This window comes from Siphateles boraxobius, unplaced genomic scaffold, assembly GCF_051911475.1.
Source record: "Siphateles boraxobius isolate OS27281-9 unplaced genomic scaffold, OSU_SipBor_1 16, whole genome shotgun sequence".
Classification (NCBI taxonomy): Eukaryota; Metazoa; Chordata; class Actinopteri; order Cypriniformes; family Leuciscidae; genus Siphateles; species Siphateles boraxobius.
In genome coordinates, this window is record NW_027508766.1 from 12,062,840 (window position 1) to 12,082,475 (window position 19,636).

Below are 19,636 nucleotides of genomic sequence, written 5' to 3' on the forward strand. Positions count from 1 at the left end.
AAATACAGATACAAACGTCCACTAACGAGGTGAGGACAGGTGACACAGATGATTAAGACGATGAACAGGTGGATGATTGAGGGAGTGAATTCAGGTGTGGAGACAAGAGGATGCTGGGAAGTGTAGTGAAGATGACTAAGACAGACCGGTGCAGACGAAGACTGTGACAGTACCTTGTTTCTTCATAGTAATTTTACTCCTTTTTTGGTATGTAATTTTTTTCCCTTACTTTGAAAAATGGCCCCAGCCTCCCCTAACTACCTCTTTTAATTGGAAGAGGGTCTATGAATATTTTCAATGTAGCATGACATAGACTACAAAGTCTGTATTTTTTTTCAATTCTGTCTGTCTTTGTTGTTCAGACAGCACTTTAATTAAAGCCATCACAAGATGGAATAATGAACAAACAAGCTGCTGCTTGATTTTGTCTTTTTTTCTGTTCTTTTTTTCTCTTATTAGCAGCATGTAAGCTCACCTTGCTTCTTCAATTAACTGACAATCCAAACGACACATTTGGCTCGTTTAGTACTATTTACTGCGCACATATTTGCATTGTTGTATTTTGCACAACCAAGGCCAAAAGACAGATAATGGTTCTGGCAGTTTGTATAAGCAAGAACACAGAACGTGTGTCATCCATGACATCATGCTGTGCGAAAGGCTGCCTTGTGTGACCTTGATTTATAGGCCACAACATGAATGCATTGTAAAGCCAACAAGACAAAACTTGTAATGGCTTCCCTGCTGATGAACAACTGCAATTGTTCCCATCCTGGTTATTGAATGATCTTTGAGGCGAGCAGCTCGTCAGGCCTGCTGTCAGGATTTAACAGGCCAGATTGTTTACAACATTCACTTTGCTTGCTCTGTTTTTTTCTACTTATTTTCCTTATAAAATAAAATTTTATAAATGTGATTAAGAGAAAGTCACAGTGAAACTCAATATTAATATTAAAACACCTAAATAACACCTTACGTCTAAATAAGGACGTAAACGTCCTTACGTTAAAAAAACAAACAAACAAAAACAGCACAATACTTCCACTGCTCTCCTGGAAGTTTCAGAAATAAATAGCAAATACTAAATATTTTCTGGAATTATTTTCTTAAAATGACCTTTTAACTGTAACCCTTGACTTTAACAAAATTTTGTATGAAAAACAAGTGTTATATACTTACTGTAATGTGTATGTTCTGTTTTATATGTCTGCATATATAAATGCAATGATGAATATATAATTTTAAATCCAAAAATGTAGCTATAACATATTTTAATGTACATTTATATATTCAAATTTGTATCTATAAATTCATGCTTATAATATATATTGAGATTTGTATCCATATTCAGACACATTTATATCTTCTGTTCATAGAAAATATTGTACAAATTGTATAGAGAAAATATTTGACTGTTAAACTTCAGCAGGACGAGGACGCACTGAATCGTTCTTTGTTTAAATAGTTCATTACTATTAGAATAATTTTATTACCTTGACTATACATTATTATAAGACTCAAGTTTCAGTATTTGACAACTATTTTATTCTCAGAAACTTATAATGACAGTTATGTCTTAATTTGTGTCAGGAGTTGTAATAAAATGTAATTAAAAAAATGAGTCGATACCTTTAATATGAATTATGAGCGTCAGATGCTCCCATTCAGAAAAAAAAAAAAAAAAACTCCTGTGAAGTCGTCATGAAAGCGCTTGAAAAAACAACGTCCCTCAGGGCTTTTAGCTCAAAAATGTGCAGATTTGGAAAAATATTGATAGATTTCATAGGTTTACGTCATATTTCTATAATATTTGTTGAATTTATACCCAAATGTGGCGATGTAATAATTATGAGTGCTGGATACTCAGATGTACTGTGTTCTCTTACGAGAGGTTCTCTCGTATTGCGCAAGTTGCTTACGCTACGGGTAAAGACATCTTTTTTTGAGATATTGAAGCCAAAAATTATCCTTTATTTTGTAATTATTGTCAACGCAGTGCAGAAGTTAGCAGACCTAGAGCAGGCTATCTAACGTCCTCATTGCTTGCTCTGCGGCAACTAAAGCAGCCTATCGTTGAGCCTGGCGTGACGTCGCGCCCTCTACGCGTCGCAGCCCACCAGAATGGGGGTGGCTTAGCGTATATAAGTCAGGATGATAGGTTGCAACTCTGATTTTCATCTCTTCAGCGAAGCTCTTCGCATCGCTTGATCCTGAGAGAAGCAGCCGCCGTTGAAACCAGCGACTGCAAGCAGAGGAAAGCGTCTGAGGAAGCCAGTCGACTTCGCTGCCTTCAGCCATCCGTGCCTGCTACGCTATCCAGCGACAGTATCCTTTTGCTCTTTTGCTTGCTGTGCGTGTTCACTGCTGCGACACATACATTTTCCTAAAAGAGCGCGAGGCGTTTTTATAAAAATGCCTCGCACTTCCTGGGGCTCGTGGCGAGCCCCGCCTAGCGCCGGAGACCGCCACGTTATTTGCGTCTCTGCCTGGGCCCACGCTCTTCGTCGGGAGGCTGTGTCCACTGCGAAGGACTCCTGATGTCGACCCTGACGGGCTCGACACGAGGTGTTCAACGCCGAAGCTGTCACTCCGCCCTCTGCTGGACCGCGCAATAAGAAGCGCAGTTGGGAAGGAACGAGCTGGGCATCTGCTTCCTTCGCGGAGCCAGAAGGATGAACCTCCCACGACCCCCGTCGGTTCCTATATGGGATCTTTCTTTGGTCCTAGAGGCCCTGAAAGCATACCCCTTCGAACCGCTAGACTCAGTGAACCTAAAGTACCTCTCGCTCAAAACCGTTTTTCTGTCAGCTCTGTCATCAGCAAAACGCGTGGGGGATTTACACGTACTATCCGTTAGCGCTGCGTGTCTTGAGTTTGGACAGAATGACTCTAAAGCCATCCTCAAACCGAGACATGGCTATGTCCCTAAGGTGTTGGGCACCCCCTTCAGAGCACAGGTCATTTCTCTATCGGCTCTGCCTGCATCCGATAGTGAGAGCGATGTTAGTCTCCTCTGCCCTGTTAGGGCGCTGAGGGCAAACATTACGCGTTCCGCCCCCTTCAGGCGCTCGGAGCAGCTCTTTGTTTCGTTCGGTGGGCGCATCTCGCCGTCTTGAAACAGAGCCTATCCAGTTGGATAGTGGACGCTATAGCGAATGCTTATGTGTCTAAAGGCCTGCAGTGCCCTTTGGGCATCACTGCTCATTCCACTAGAGGCGTGGCCTCGTCGTGGGCTTGGTCCAGCGGGATTTCCATTCATGACATTTGAGAGGCGGCGGGCTGGGCCTCCCCCTCCACATTTGTCAGGTTTTATAACCTGGAAGTCCCCGCCTTGCAGGCTAGACTTCTGTCAGGGTAAGCCCAGATCTGATCATGCGCAGACTACTCTCACGTGACTTAGCTCTCCTGGTTGAGGTGAACTATATGGTTGATATGATAGTCCGGCAACGCCGTTCTGTATTCCCTATGGGTGCTTATGAACCGTGTGCTGGCCTGCGTTGCTGGCCACCTGATTACCACTTATCTATGTTCCCCGGGACTCCCTGGGAATCATTAAGTGGATACTGGCGAGCACGGCATTGACAAGGGGTTCCCGTACATTAAGCAAGAACCTCTCGTAAGAGAACGTACTCATTTATATACGTAACCCCGGTTCTCTCTAGAAGAGGGAACGAGTATTGTGTAACCGGCCGTGCTTGCGCCACAAGCGTTTTCGCTTCAGTCGATGACAATAAATACAAAATTAATGATCAATTTTGGCTTCAATATCTCGAGAAAAGATGACTTTACCCGTAGCGTAAGCAACTTACACAATACCCGTTCCCTCTTCTAGAGAGATCACCTAGGTTATGTATGTAACCCTCGTTCCCTGAGTAGGGAACGGAGACGTTACGTCGGATGACGACGAATGGGGTTTCGCTTAGAAAGCCTATCAACTTCGAGTATTACAAAACGAGCAAATGGCAAAGAAATGCCATGGGTCTGCGGAATTTGCATGACGTAACTCCGCCCCACCTCGTGGGTATAAAAGGAGGACGCCGGCAACAGGCAGATATGTTTCTTCGCTGAGGAGCCAAGACTGAGCTCAGGCGATCCCCGCGGTACAGCGGAAAGTGGCAGGCAGACGTAACGTCTCCGTTCCCTACTCAGGGAACGAGGGTTACATACGTAACCGAGACGTTCCCTTTCGTTGTCACTCCGAGTTACGTCGGATGACGACGAATGGGGTTACCAGTCTAATCACGCCACCTTCTCAGCTGTCTTCCAGTGCCCTGCGTAAATCTGAGATCCCTGTCGTGAGACTGGCACGGACGAAGGACTCCTATTGGACGCTGGTGGTAGGGTACTCAAACCTACCTCGTCCCGTCCAGGAGCCACACGTGGAGGTTCCAAAGAGTTCCTGAGGGAAACGCATATTTGCGGCCCCGCGGCCAGCTGTGCGCCAGTGCGCCACCCTCGGTCAGGGAATAATACAGGTCGCAATGGGTCGAGTCGTGAGAGGCAAACAGATCTATCTGTGCGTCCCCGAACTGGTCCCAAATCAGCTGAACCGACTGGGGATGGAGTCGCCAATCTCCCGGGAGGGGCTGAAGCCGTGAGAGCTCGTCGGCTGCACAGTTCAGGGCTCCGGGGATATAAATGGCATGAAGCAACCTCAGATGCTTCTGACTCCATATGAGGAAGTGGCGGGCGAGTTGCGACATACGGCGGGAGCGTAGACCACCTTGATGGTTGATGTACGCTACAGTGGCGGTATTGTCTGAACGGACTAGTACGTGTTGGTTCTTGAGCACGGCCCGGAAGCTGTGCAAAGCAAGATGTACGGCCAGCAACTCGAGGCAACTTACGTGCCAGAGGCGGCGGGGTCCTGTCCTGGAGCCCACGGCAGCACGTCCATTGCACATGGCACCCCAACCCGTGGAGGAGGCATCTGTCGTTACAACGACATGCCGCGAAGCTCGTTCCAGGGGCACTCCGGCCCGTAGAAATCTGAGGTCCGACCACGGGGTGAAGGTCTGACGGCAGGACGGAGTAACTGTTACTCGGAAGGTGCCGTGTTGCCATGCCCACCTTGGGACTCGGTTGCGAAGCCAAAGCTGAAGCGGTCTCATATGAAGCAATCCGAGCGGCGTTGCCGCGGCTGCAGATGCCATATGCCCCAGGAGCCTCTGAAAGAGTTTCAGTGGAACCGTACTCTTGCCCTTGAACTGTCTCAAGCAAGTCAGCAGTGACTGCGCGCGCTCGCTCGTAAGCTGCGCGGACATGGCGACCGAGTCGATATCCATACCGAGAAAAGAGATCCTCTGCACGGGGCAAAGTTTGCTCTTTTCCCAGTTGACCCGAAGGCCCAGACGAGCAAGGTGCCAGAGCACTAGGTCCCTGTGTTCGCATACCTGGTCTCGAGAGTGAGCTAGGTTCAGCCAGTCGTCGATGTAGTTCAGGATGCGAACCCCGTGTTCCCGAAGGGGAACAAGGGCTGCCTCGACGACCTTCGTGAAGACGCGAGGAGACAGGGCTAGCCCGAAAGGGAGAACCGCGTACTGGTATGCCTGCCCCTCGAAGGCAAACCGAAGGAACGGTCTGTGTTCGAGGGAGAATGGAGACATGAAAGTAGGCGTCCTTCAGGTCGATTGCTGCAAACCAATCCTGGGGCCGCACACATTCGAAAATGCGTTTGGCAGTGAGCATCTTGAACGGCAGCCTGTGAAGGGAACGGTTCAGCACGCGCAGGTCCAGGATTGGCCGTAACCCACTGGTTTTCTTGGGGACAATGAAGTACAGGCTGTAGAAGCCGGTCCTCATTTCGGCCGGAGGGACGGTCTCGATCGCACCCTTCGCCAGCAGGGTGGCGATCTCTGCTCTCATGATAGGGGCGTTGCCACCGACCAAAGTGGAGCGGACTCCCCTGAAGCGGGGAGGAGACCGCGCAAACTGAATCGCGTAGCCGAGCCTGATCGTCCGTGCGACCAAGCACGAGGAGCACGACAGGAGGGGAAGCGCTAGCCAGGCTCCCAAGAACTGTACCAGCGGGGTCATACGGACCACAGACTTCCCACCGATGGTGCGGCAGGGCGGAATGACTGGCCCGGACGTGGACGGCATAGCGGCCCGGTGTGGGGGCACAGTCATTAACCGCGCCCTGACAGAGGAGACCAGGGAAGGAAGAACGTTCCACGGGGGTCTGCTCTGCCAGGGGGCTGGCGACAGAGGCGGAAGAGAGCAGCACGGTCCGGGGACGGCGCGCACTGTCAACCGGCTCTGGGACAGAGGTGGACGAGGGGTGCACGGCTCGGGGGCGGCGCACCGTGTCGTCCGAGAACTCTGTGTGCTCAGGAATGGAAATGTTACTTCTTTCTTTAACCACATTAGGGTACTGCCCACCCGTGGGTGAGCAGCGGGGAGTGGAGAACAAAATATTCTCCCCCGGCCCTCCACCGGGGGAAGGAGTGGTCATGCTACCATCTCCTGAGAAGGAAACTTCAACGTCCCTGAGCAGCCCATCTCAGGAGTGCCGCTTGGCCCGGCGTTTAGCGGGGGGCGGGGCTGGAGAGGGCTGGGGCGCCTTCTTACGGCTTCCTCCGCGACCGGGCCTGGGTGGAGGCTGCTGCTTGGGCCGGGCGGGAGCCACAGGAGGGCGCGCTCGGCGGCGAACAGACTGAGGGATCTGCCCGGTCGGCTGGGTGGAGGCAGCAGCGGGCCGTCGGGGCAGAATGTGCTTGATGGCCTCAGTCTGTTTCTGGGCGGTGGAGAACTGTTGGGCGAAGTCCTCCACCACACCGCCGAATAGGCCGGCCTGGGACATGGGGGAGTCGAGCAGGCGAGAGCGCTCAGCATCCCGCATGTCAGCCAGGTTCAGCCATAGGTGTCTCTCCTGGACCACAGCTATGGACATCACCAGACCCAGGGAGCGTGCGGTCACCTTCGTCGCCCTCGTGCATGTCCCTTAGCATCTGGGCCTGATAGACCTGCAGAGTGGCCATGGCATGCAAAGAGGCAGCCGCCTGTCCAGCCGCTATGTAGGACTTCGCCACTAGGGTAGACGAGAACCTACAGGCCTTGGATGGGTGCTTAGGCTCGCCGCGAGAAGAAGCACTCTGAGGACACAGCTGCATCGCAACAGAGCGCTCAACCGGGGGGAGCCCAGTGTACCCACAGGCGGCTGCCCTATCGAGGGGAGGAAAGGCGGATGAAATCAGCGAGCGGTCGCGGGAAGACATGGGAGTCTTCCAGGACTTCGAGATTTCATCATGCACGTCCGGGAAGAAAGGTATTGGGGCAGGCTAAGGACGGGAAGCCGCAGCTACACCCAAAAACCAATCGACCAGCCGCGAGCGCTCAGGACAGGGTGGAGGGTTCCACTCCAAACCAATGCTCGCGGCCGCCCGGGAAAGCATGGCCGTCATCTCTGGATCGGACTGAGCCACAGCCGTATTCACACCCGAGGGTGGCAGCTGTGACGAGTCGTCACTTCAAGATGAATCAGACCCGCTTTGTGATGCTGCGATTGACATCGCATCTTCCTCTGGAGCGCCAAAGGACACCCGGGGGACCTCAAAGGACGGTCCCGCGGGGATCCCCTGATCCACCGAAGGTGCTGCGGGGCACGGACGAATAGTCGACCCTTTGTTCCACACAGTCACCCTCAGATCACCCTGGCCACCAGCCGAAGTAGAGCCTCTCGAGGAGGCACTAGATCGGGGTGTGGATGAGGGGACTCTCACTCTTGCGAGATCAATGAGTCTCGATCTAAGTGTTGCGATGGTCATGTTCCCACAGAAAGAACATGACTCATCCACGAGCGCTGCTTTAGCGTGATTAAAGCCCAAACACACCAAGCAGCGCTCGTGCCCATCAGAGTCAGACACCAGCCGACCGCAACCAGAAGTGCATGGGCGAGGCATCTTTAAAAAGACGTGCCACGTGCAAGCTCTTTTTGTGAGAGAAACTCAGTGCTGAAGCGCCCGCGGAGAACACACTCGCTGGCAAACCACGCTCAGATAAGCAGGAAGTGTGCACTCGCCGGGAGATCGCCGTAACACCAACACTGGAGAGTTGCTCGTCTCGTAAGAAGCTGACAATCAGAGATAGCTTAAGGAGTGAAGAATTACACTTGGCTCCGAAGCGAAAACATATCTGCCTGTTGCCGGCGTCCTCCTTTTATACACACAAGGTGGGGCGGAGTTACGTCATGCAAATTCCGCAGACCCATGGCATTTCTTTGCCATTGGCTCGTTTTGTAATACTCGAAGTTGATAGGCTTTCTAAGCGAAACCCCATTCGTCGTCATCCGACGTAACTCGGAGTGACAACGAAAGGGAACTGAGGTTACGTACGTAACCGAGTACATTTTTTTTTTTTTTTTTTTTTTTTTTTTGTAAATTTTATTGTATTTTATTTAAATCATTAATTTGAGTACAAGCATATAGTATATTTCAGGTTACATATAGTGCTCAATGCAATCACAAAGTGTCTTTACAAATACAGGTATGTACAATTACCTAATGTGTTTTAAATATAGATTGTACTCCAGGTTTGTTCAATTGTTTCAAAGTATAACTTTTTTTCTCTTTTACAACAGAAAATAAATTAAATAAAGAAATAAGGGCACAAAAACAAAAAATAAAATAAAAGGGTAATTATATACATCCAGGGAGAGAACATGTGTCCTAGTTAGATTCAGAGTACGTTTTCAATCCATACTGGCAGCCTGAGGGCGCCCTGTGCACATTTAGTCCATATATGGAACACATGAAGCCGAGCCATATTATGTGACATTCCAGGAAGTCCATGACATAAACAAAGCTTACAGAGATCGCTGTAACATGTAGATAAAGATGTTTTGGAGACAATATACATAATTGCAACAATATATGATGTATCTGTGTTCTTCGAGCCATGTCAGGTATTTTCATAATAATAAATTATATGTATAATGTAATGCTAATCGATGTAGACTTTATCATTGTGCAGAATACTATAAAACAATATATTTGCGTCTGATTTTTTTATCTGAAGCCAAATCAGATCACAGAAGGTTATTTAAAACACTTGACATGCGTTATAAAGTAAGTTTGGAGCAAAAACATGGTTTTAATTTCAAAAATTATCATGTATTGATGGTGTGCTAAGCTAACATGCTACCTAGCCCTCAGATGCACCTGCCCCCTAGCTGTTATTTTTATGAAAACATTTTAAATAGGAATGCCTAATGAAATGTTTATTTTTCCAAGAAGGTCATTTGATACAGTTTCAAATGTGACGAGAAAACTTTGAAAAAATAAATTATGTATTGAACCAGCGTGAATAGTCTGTCGTTAGTAATTATAATGAAGACAAAAGAAAAAAAACATATTTAGAGCCATAACCAGGCCGGAGAGGTGTGAATGTGTGCAGGGGAGACTGAGACTGAATGGGTCTCGTTTGCACCACAAAACAATAGAGACAATAGACTGAATGGATCCTTAGAAGATGACAATAAACATCAGTTTGCATTTTAGAGTCTAATCAAAATAAAGTCATATTACATGATTTTTAAAAATATTTAATTAAATTTAGAGTCTTAGACTTATCATCTTTATGGCCAGACATGTGGCTTTAGCAGCAGTGTATTTCTAGATTGATACAATGCCTACTTCAATATTATTTTTATGAAGATATTTCATAAAAATACATTTCTAATAACTTTACAAAACTTTGAAGCTATTTATAACATTATAACATTTTTTTCATTATGACAATAATTAATTATAAATTTACAATAAACTGCCAAGTATCAGCTTTCAAATGAGACCATACATGTGATTTTAGTGCAAAGGGTTCATGAACTGTATCTGTTTTAGTTTGGGTATGCCATTTCTACCAGAAAGACTCGGGAGAATAAATACTGTAACAATAAATACATGTATTGATAGCCCAGCAAGCAATAACGTTCTTTGGCGTAGGCCCCGTCCATAGCTCGCAATCCGAGACTCTGCATTTCCTGCCTGAAGACGAAGGCAGGGGCGCAGCCGATCCCCTGGGAGGTATAGGAAGGGACCATTCTGGTGGTGGTGGGGAGGATGGAGGGGAATGAAAGCGTCAGCATCTGCAAACTCAAACATGTGCAAGTACCAGTCTTTTATACCACAAGTATTAGACATGATTGGATAGATGAGAAGGTAATAAGTGTAGTCGCAATTGAGTCTTCCTGGCAGAACTTAACGCTAAAGCTTCCATTTCTACCAGAAAGACTCGGAAGAATAAATACTGTAACAGTAAATACATTTATTGATAGCCCAGCAAGCAATAAAGTTCTTTGGCGTAGGCCCCGTCCATAGCTCGCAATCCGAGGGTCCGGACTCTGCAATTCTTGCCTGAAGACAAAAGCAGGGGCGCAGCCGACCCCCAAAAATAGGTGGAAGATAATTCCACCAGGACGGAGCCCACCCCCAAAGAATGGTAAAGAAAAGTATACCCACCAGTCGTGAATACTGTAGAGCCTAAAATAGAAAGAGAAGAGAGTTAATAAAGAGCATGGACATGGAATGTGGAGAGCCTCGTAGCCAGTAACTAACAGGCGACTTCGTCATAGTGAGCCTGAAAGGTACTATGAGAAGACGTGCATAATTTATGCATTAATGATCTGCTGCTGTATGTACATAAGCATTTGTCCATGCTGACGCTTTCATCCAAAGCGACTTGATACGTTTCGAGACACAGTTACGTCTGATCGAAGCCAGTTTCCCTGTGAATGAGTTGGAGGGAAGCAAGCGTTGTAGAATAGTGACATGGACTGAGAATGAGGCTAACGTAGTACATAGGGAACACGGGAACATTGGAACACGAGCTGTTATAGGACCACAGAGACAGGGGCACATTGGGCCACACAGAACCGGCCACATGGAACAAGGCCGTAACAGACCGCACGGAGACAAGGCCTCGATGGACCACGCAGAGCCAGGCCACCTTGGCCACACAGAGACAAGGCCGCGATGGACCACACAGAACAGAGCCACGTTAGGCCAGGGCTTATTGGACCACACAGAGACAAGGCCACGGGGGACCACACAGAACAGAGCCACGTAGGGCCAGGCCACCTTGGGCCACATAGAGACAAGGCCGCGATGGACAACACCGAACAGAACCACATTGGGCCAGGCCTAATTGGACTACACAGACAATGCCATATTGGGCCAGGCCTCATTGGACCACACAGAGCGGGCCAGCTAGGGCCGTACACAAAGCAGGCCTCCTTAGACCGCAAACTGGCCACATTGGACCACACGGCCATAATAGACCACAGAGACAAGGCCGCCCGGCCACACGGCCTTGCTAGACCACAGAGACAAGGCTGCAATCAGCCACAATGGCCTCTAATGCCGCACATAGAATGAGGTAGACTGGACCAGGCCGCAAGGCCACACAAAACCAGGCCACAAGGACCACAAGACCACATGGGCATTTTTTAGCGAGGCAACAGTGCCTCAAGGCCGCTTGGCCATACAGACAACAGCCACTTGGCCACATTGAACCGCGCCACTTAAACCCACAGACCACTGGCCATTTTTTACATACAGGAGAAGGCAACTTGTGCCACATAGCCTTTAGACCCATACAGAGACAAGGCCCGCTGTGCCACAAGGCTGCTAAAGCCACACAGAGACAGAACCACTCATAGACAAGGCCTTAGGCCACATAGAACCAATGCCATAACTGGCCACAAGACCACGGGACAAGGCCACATTAGGCTACACGGTCACAGTAGACCACACTGAACATAGAATGAGGCCGCAAGGGCAGTAATATCATAAGCCCACACTGAGACAAGGTCACACAGGGACAATGGCCACTAGGCCATACAGAACCGAGGCCATAAGGGCCACAAGACCATGTAGGCCACACATAGGACAAGGCAACATAATGCCACAAGGCCTTGAAACCCGCACAGAGACAAGGTCCGCTGGGCCACAAGGCTGCTAATGCCACACGGATACAAGGCCAACGAGGCACAGCCACTAGGCCACACATAACCATGTCATAACTGGCCACAAGACCACGGGACAAGGCCACATTAGGCTACAAAGGCCACACAGACTAGACTACAACGGCTACTAATGCCACATAGAGACAAGCCCACACTGAGACAAGGACACTAGGCCACACATAGACGATGACTCCTTGGCCATTTGTAAAATGCAAGCTAGAGATATTGCAGAACATGAGAAAAGGGAGAGCATAACACCACCACCAGTAGTTGCATAGGTATTTACCTGAACTGTTACTGGAGAGCTTGCTGAGCTTCGAGAATGATTTTTAAATCGGGTCTTATATATGACTCAAATGCAGAAGACCATCTGCCCAGGATCTTGACAGCTGAAGTAGAAATGCCACGTTCAGCTGCTTTAGTGGCTGCCTCAATCCTGAAGGAATGACCAGTACACTGGGAGGGAGATAGCTGCAGTTCTTGAGGACAGAGTCTAGATGAGTCCTGGACCAGGCTTTAGAGAGAGGTGCTCCAGTAGTTACGATAAATAGAGGGGAGTTTTAGAACTTTTTCATAGATGAGAAGGGACTGATTTTATTACCATTTTAGAAAATGTTAATGTGATACCTGAGCCTTGAGAGTCATTGTTAGAGTTCTTAAGAAAGAGTAAAGAAAGTAGGTGAGAAACCAAATCAGAAAAGGCCATGGGGAAGATCGGAGTGAATTCCCTGGATGCATGAGCCATGAACACTGTAACAAAACACGGTTACAATCTGAATATAACAATATGATAAGAGGCTGTTGCGGATGGGAGGTAATAAAAAGGTTGGTTGGATGGATTTGCTTTTCTAACTTACTTAATGTGTAATGTTGTCATTTAAACATAACCAACATATGCAAAGTTACAACACTCAAAGTTCGAGCAATGGGAGGATTTCATTTAGAAATTGCTTTTAAGGACTACAACAGCGCTGAGAGGAACTACACAACATTCCTCCTGGGTTAGTGCATCACAAACCCTAATTTTACATGAATCCTGCCCATGGAGCATGATTTATAGAATATCGAGACAGAATAGCTAATCAGTGAGTAGAAGATAGCTATGCATAAGCTACACAATTCGTCAACTAACCATTTGGAATGTTGCTACATGTTGACACCTCTTAAGTCTCTCTATCTTAATCTGACTTCGGTTTGAACGTGAAGCTAAAAGTTTTGAAATTTGTTTATGAGAGGTAATCAAAACTGCAAACAAGCTGTTGAAATTCCGCCCCCTGTGTCGGGAGCAGCAGCCCGACTGCATCCAAAGGGACAGACAAAAAATATGCGCTTTACTCACCCTCGAATGACAATTCTTGCATATTATATGAAAACATCCATGGGGTATTCCGAGCAAAACCTTTCACACGCCCTAGGGGCACCAGAGACCAATCACGCATCAATTTCGTAATTGTTGATGACGAAGGAACAACCGGCCGTGATCAGAATGGAAATAGAAGAATCTGAAAAGAAAAGCGAACATTATAAACAAATAAGGCAGAAATACGTTTCTTAGGAGTAGGGAGCCAAGCCTTCGGTGATATATGGTCTAGCTGGATTGAGCAGAGCGAGTAATTTGAACTCTGTTAGAGGGCTGGGTGATGGATATGGGTTGCTGAAGGGCAAAGGTTGTCTGAAGCCTTAAGACTAAAGCACGAAAGCGCATAGCTGTTGTATTGCAGTGGCCAGAATGTGAGCGACCTTAATCATGCAATTAGAGACTTTGTTAGACCGAGCTTGTTAGCAAATACAACGTATTCGTTTTGCAATCTCTTCGAACCCGAAAGGATGTTAACAGCCGCTATAGGGTCATTTCTGTGAAGCGCAGATGAACGAAGCCTGGGCAGGCTTGGTAAATCATCTAACCGCTAAATCTTAATCGTATTAATCTTAGTACGATACTTACCTGAAGTAAGGTGATGGCATACCGATAAGATACTACCTCAATCACACTTGATATTCTGTTGTTGACTTTTGAGCGTAGAATCCATTTCTCAGCTGCGCAGCATATAACTGACATACTCTCGAGTTGCTCTTGTAGGAAGAAAGTTTAATTCACGGCTGAGAAATCTCTGGCCATGGCAACCGAGTGAGTCCCTTGAATAGAAATAAATTAACATTTAAATCGTACAGATGAGTAAATATGTCACTCGAGTCTCCTTGACTGTGACTTGTTCTGATGATTGGTTTAGATGTTATAATCTAACTTATAACTCCTGTTAATTCTACTGTGTTAAGCATGTTTTGGGTAAGTATATGAACTTTGACCTGAGCATCCTTAGTCTGCCTTCTCTGTACATTTAATACCAAATACATATTACGTAAATATTTCTATAACACATATCAGTGGATTAAATTAGTCACCAGAAAAATTTGTGTTACGGCGTTTATACCGTATTTCTGTTATTGAAGAACTTAAACCTAAGTATTAAAATATATTGATGATATGATAAAATATATATATAAAATGTAAAACTGTTATAGAGAATTATCAGCACTTGTAAATATATAATTTATTTCCTTTGTATTATATACTCCTGCTACATGCCCATTAAGCCCTACCATCTACTAAGCATGAATAACGTCCAATGACCAACTTGCTCTTAAGGTCAGCTTCTTTCTTTTAATATTATGGTCATGTATTTATATGTTTTTCACATTTTACGTTTTTTTGTTTTGTTTTTTGAAGTCTGCAATCATCTAGGTGTCGCAAGGTGACAAATCCAGCGGAACCAATTTCCGCTGGGAGTGTGTTTCCCCCCCGGGACGATTTCACTGACACACCGTGCGGGTTTGCTTGTTGTCATTTGCCATGACAGTGGCAGCTGATTTAGCTAAACGGTACCAGGTGCGGGTGTCTGGTGTGGGGATTTGTGATTGGGAAACACGGCCTAGAGAAGCAGTTAAAAGGAAAAGGAAAAGGCATTCGGGTGTGGTACTTCCCCGGGAGAAATCGATTCTTTTGGCAGTGGCTTGGATTTGCTGGGATTTTTGGAGCGGCTGTGAGGATCTGACTGGAAAGGGGTGCAACAGTGGTTGTGGGAGTACAAGCTGGAACGTGAATTGGATGTGAAGTGAGTGTACTTTGGAGATTGAGTCAAGATTGGAGAATGTCATCACTCGAGAGAGAAAGATAATTAATGAAACACCGGATCCGTGTGAATGCATGTTGTGTATTGAACTGAATAAGGAATTGTGAAGTGTATTGACCACAAATATAATTACCATCAAGAGTGTGAACTGATTCATCTGTGAAACCCTGATATCTTCTGCTGAGTGTGAAAGAGTGTTGAAGACGCTGTGTTCCATGCGGTGTGAAGTCCTCTGCATCTCTTCAGCTTCTGAGTATTGATCCAGCGCAACAGTGGAGGGATTGGCCTTATTGCACGAAGGTTTGAGAGTGGATTGCAGTGCCCGAATTGAAGTGTCACACAGTATTGGACTTGACGTGAAGTTGCAGTGTGTGGATGTACACATTTACTTAACCGCCAGTATTCTCCAGTCCACGTCCTCGCCCAGTGTTGCGGAGCAAAGCCCTCAGGTTGAATGTGTATGTTCCATTTCTGCCGCCAGGTCCTGTGATCTGAGAGAGGAGTGTGATTGTCCTGTTTAACTTGTCTTGTCTATTTAAATAGAACGTTCCTCTGCCGCCACCTTCGTGTGTGCTGCCTGTTCGGAGGAGAAACACACCCCAGCCTTAGTGTTGCCGTGGGAACCACCCAGCCCAGCCGTAAGCCTGAGTCTGCATTATACGGAAGGATCATGTTTGCTCTTGTATCAAATGCTCCGTCTACTTAAGATTCTCCTGCCACCGCCTTCGTGTGTGCTGCCTGGTCGGAGAAGGGACACATCCCAGCCTTAGGGTCTGTGTGGAGCAACCCAGCCCAGCCATTCTCCTGCCACCGCCTTCGGGGGTGCTGCCTGGTCGGAGGAGAGACACATCCCAGCCCTAGTGCCTGTGTGGAGCAACCCAGTCCAGCCGTAAGCCGATTCTCCATTATACGAAAGGATCATGTTCGTTCTTGTATCAAAGGCTTTGTCTATTTAAATAGAAGATTCGTCTGCCTCGGCCTTCCTGTGTGCTGCCTGTTCAGAGGAGAGGTATATCCCCGCAGCAACGCTGCTTGTTCAGACCCACCCTCTCCAGCCGTAAGTCCTTACTTCACCGAAATAGAATTGAACCTATAAACTTGTCTCTATCTTGGGTTAGAGGGGACCCTTGTCTCTGGGTGGAGCCGTCAAGGGCGGAAAGGCATCCGGAGGACCTCACACCTGCTGCTCAGTGACGCCACGGAGGAGAGCACCCTACACGGAGAGGATCTGCCTACCCGACTACCTACCTGGCCGGCAGCGAGTCACCCTCCTGGACTCCATCGCCCCCTGTGCCGGACATCTACCGAATAGTTGACGCTTGGGAAAAACTTACCTGCTACCCACTTGTCCTGTGGAGAGAGTCCCCTCCTGGCCCGTGGCCCCGGCCCTGTTTTGCGCGGGTCGCTGCCCGCCTGTATTACGGCAAAAAGAGTCTACTGACCACGGTACTTACCTGCACACCGGACGGGCGTTTGATTCCTTCCTCCTCTGTGGCGGCCAGTAACCTGAGCCCTCGCAGTGAACCCCTCGGCCTCCTCCCTGGAAAGAGAGATGAAGCCCGCGTTAAGACTCTTAATTCTTGCTTTTATTCAATAAAGATTGTTACTTTTAGAAATTCTTCTTGTCTGCCTGGTCTCTGGTACGCTCCTCGAGGTGGTGCTGGGTTTGAGGGGTGGGCGCAGTCTGGCTTGGCCCCCCCGACCTGTGACATGGGTGTAAGAAGAGATCTTTGGGATTGGGAAGTGATTTGCAAAAACATCTCCATGAATGCCGAAGCAATAACGAATTTAAGAAGGGCTTAAACAAGTTAGTAGGTAGGCTACTGCTCCTTCAGATGGAATTAAGGCGCTGTCACAATGTTGAGTGAGCAGATGAGGAGCGCGAGCTGAAAATATATAGAGCCTATTTAATTTGCTCTAAACTTGTTTAATTCTGTTCGGCAACGCAGTTTTTGGTATTTTGCAAACTGCCCATATGTGCGTGGAATCAATGACGCTGAAAATAAATTACCACTGCGCTGTGGCAGTTTCGTGAATCTGCTTTGCTACAACCGTTCAGCGAGCTATCCGGTCCTACTGTTTAAGCGTTAGGCTACAGTATGTTGCGTTGCAGTCTCTGAATCAGCAGTTTAGGAAAACCGCTACGTCACCACATGCAGTCACCAATTTGAACTTTACCGCTGATGAATTGAGCAGCTGAGTAGCCAAGTTAATATACTTACCTGAATGAAGTTTGTCATAGTAAAGGGGACAAGTTAACAATGGCTGCTGTTAAGTGCCTACTAAAACTTGGAAACCAACGTAAAAGCCTTGAAAGTTGAACTTGAAAAACCGTGTAAGGAGATCATGAGTTCTCTTACGAGAGGTTCTCTCGTATTGCGTAAGTTCAGCTTACGCTACGGGAAAGATTCATCTTCTCGAGATATTGAAGCCAAAAAAATTATCCTTAATTTTGTATTCATTGTCAACGCAGTGCAGCAGCTAGCAGACCTAGAGCAGGCCATCTTGCGTGCTCATTGGCTGCCCTGCGGGCAACTGCTGCAGCCTACCAGTGAGCCCGGCGTGACGTCACGCCCAATGAAGGGCCCCCGCGCCTTCATAGCGTCACAGCCCGCCGGAATGGGAGTGGCTTAGCGTAGAAAAGTAGGGGCTGTAGGCTGACATCTCTGATTTTTCGTCTCTTCAGCGAGCTCTTCGCATCGCTGGATCTGAGAGAAGCCACCGCCGCCGTCTAACAGCGAACAGCCAGCTTAGGACAGCGCTGAGGAAGCCGGCCGTCTTCGCCACCTTCAGCCATCCGTGCGAGCTACGCTATCCGGCGCCGTATCCTTTACCTTGCTACCATTCTAAAAGAGCAGCGAGTGTCTTTTTAAAGATGCCTCGCGCTTCCTGCAGCTCGTGTAGAGCCCCGCTCAGCGCCGGAGACCGCCACTTGATCTGCGCTCTCTGCCTGGGCCTGGAACATGCTCTGTGAAGCGCTTCCGCTGTCGACCCTGCGGGCTCGACTCGAACCCTTCAACACCGCAGCAGTCACTCCGCCCTCTGTGGGACCGCGCAGAAAGTAGCGCCGTTCCCTGAGACAGCCGGAACCTGTGGCCACAGCGACGCGCTCGCCGGAGAACCTTCCTTGAGCCTCGCTTTCGCCTTCCCCGCCCCCCCTCACCGGCGCGCAGCTGCCGCTCACGAGCCTCACTGCCGTCGCATCTGAGGATAAGGCAGAGGGACACGCCACGAGAGACTGCTGCTCCATCCTGGCATCAGACTGCGAGGAATGGTCGCTTCACTCCGCCTCCTCGTCGATCCAGGAATCCACCCGTACCCGCGATGGAGCTGATGCGGAACTGATGCGCCTGCTGACGCAAGCTGTTGACCATCTCGGGCTCGAGTGGTCGCTTCCGAAGGAACCCGCGCCGAACAGGCTCGACGGCTGTTTCCTTAATGGGATGAGAAGGGCCGGGATCCAGCTGTGGTTACAGACCTGAGAAGTGCGACGGATCTCTCTCTCCGTGCCACTAAAACCGCAGCTCAAGCCATTGGACGAGCCATGGTCGCGTTAACTGTAACAGAGAGGCACCTCTGGTTGACGCTCGCGGAAATGAGGGAAACTGAGCGAACCACCTTCCTGAACGCGCCACTCTCCCCCACTGGTCTCTTCGGCCCTGCGGTGAACGGGATCGTTGACCATTTTTCTGAGGTACAGAAGACCACGCAGGCCATGAACCTCTTCCTTGCGATGCTCGAGCTCGGCTACAGGCCGCTCTCGCGAGAGTCAAGTCAAGTCAAGTCATCCTCATTTATATAGCGCTTTTAACAATGTAGATTGTTTCAAAGCAGCTTTACAGAGATAAAGATATAATTTAAGGTAACAGAGATTGGTTTGGTTTTATAACCAATCCTCATATAAATGTAAATCCTCATATAATTTTCTTTGCGAGAGACAAAGAAAAGAACAGCCTCCTGTGCGAGCCAGCGCCCAGCGTCCAGCACAGCCTCAGCCTTCGCAGCAACGTCAGGGCGGCCGCCCTTGGTAACAAAGCCCTCCAAACAAAGAGAGAGAAAAGACGCGCGTGTCGCGCTGCGGCCGGACCGCCGTCAAAGTTTATTTCCCTGTCAGTCCCCTTCAAACAGGCTACTGCAGTGGTTCATTTAGGAGCCAACAAGCCGGTTTGTTCACCCTCTCGCCTGCACACAAACGCCATTTTCACGGCGACCCAGAGAAATCTCAAAAAGAGTATAATGTCTGGTCCGGCTCACGCCGTCGGTGTTTTAAGTGTAGCGAAAGTGCCCACGCCCCAGTGTTCCCCTCTACACACAAGCACTTCGAATCTCGTGTCATTCACAGAGCACACTCTCATAAAGCGCAGAAAATCCGCTTGAGTGTTGAATGTAAGAAATGTGTCCACAGGTCTGTGCCCGCTATCTGCCCGCTCTGTTACACGATCAAAAAAGCAGGTTATGAATGTAAGTCTCGTGGCGCCAGAGAGCGTTCACGCTTGCTAACACAAACGGGCCCCGCCCGCGTGTTTAAGTGTTATCACAAAGC

The 19,636-nt window shown here is 48.3% G+C and overlaps 1 long non-coding RNA gene across 2 annotated transcripts in view; it reads left to right on the plus strand.

Moving 5' to 3' along the window:
- LOC143739258 (uncharacterized) overlaps positions 1-16,617 on the plus strand; it is a 626,344-nt gene extending 609,727 nt beyond the window's left edge. For both annotated transcript variants that reach the window (XR_013204158.1, XR_013204157.1), the window contains one exon: positions 15,938-16,617. This is a non-coding gene — a long non-coding RNA (uncharacterized LOC143739258). The remainder of the gene's footprint in view (positions 1-15,937) is intronic.
- Positions 16,618-19,636: the final 3,019 nt, after the last annotated feature.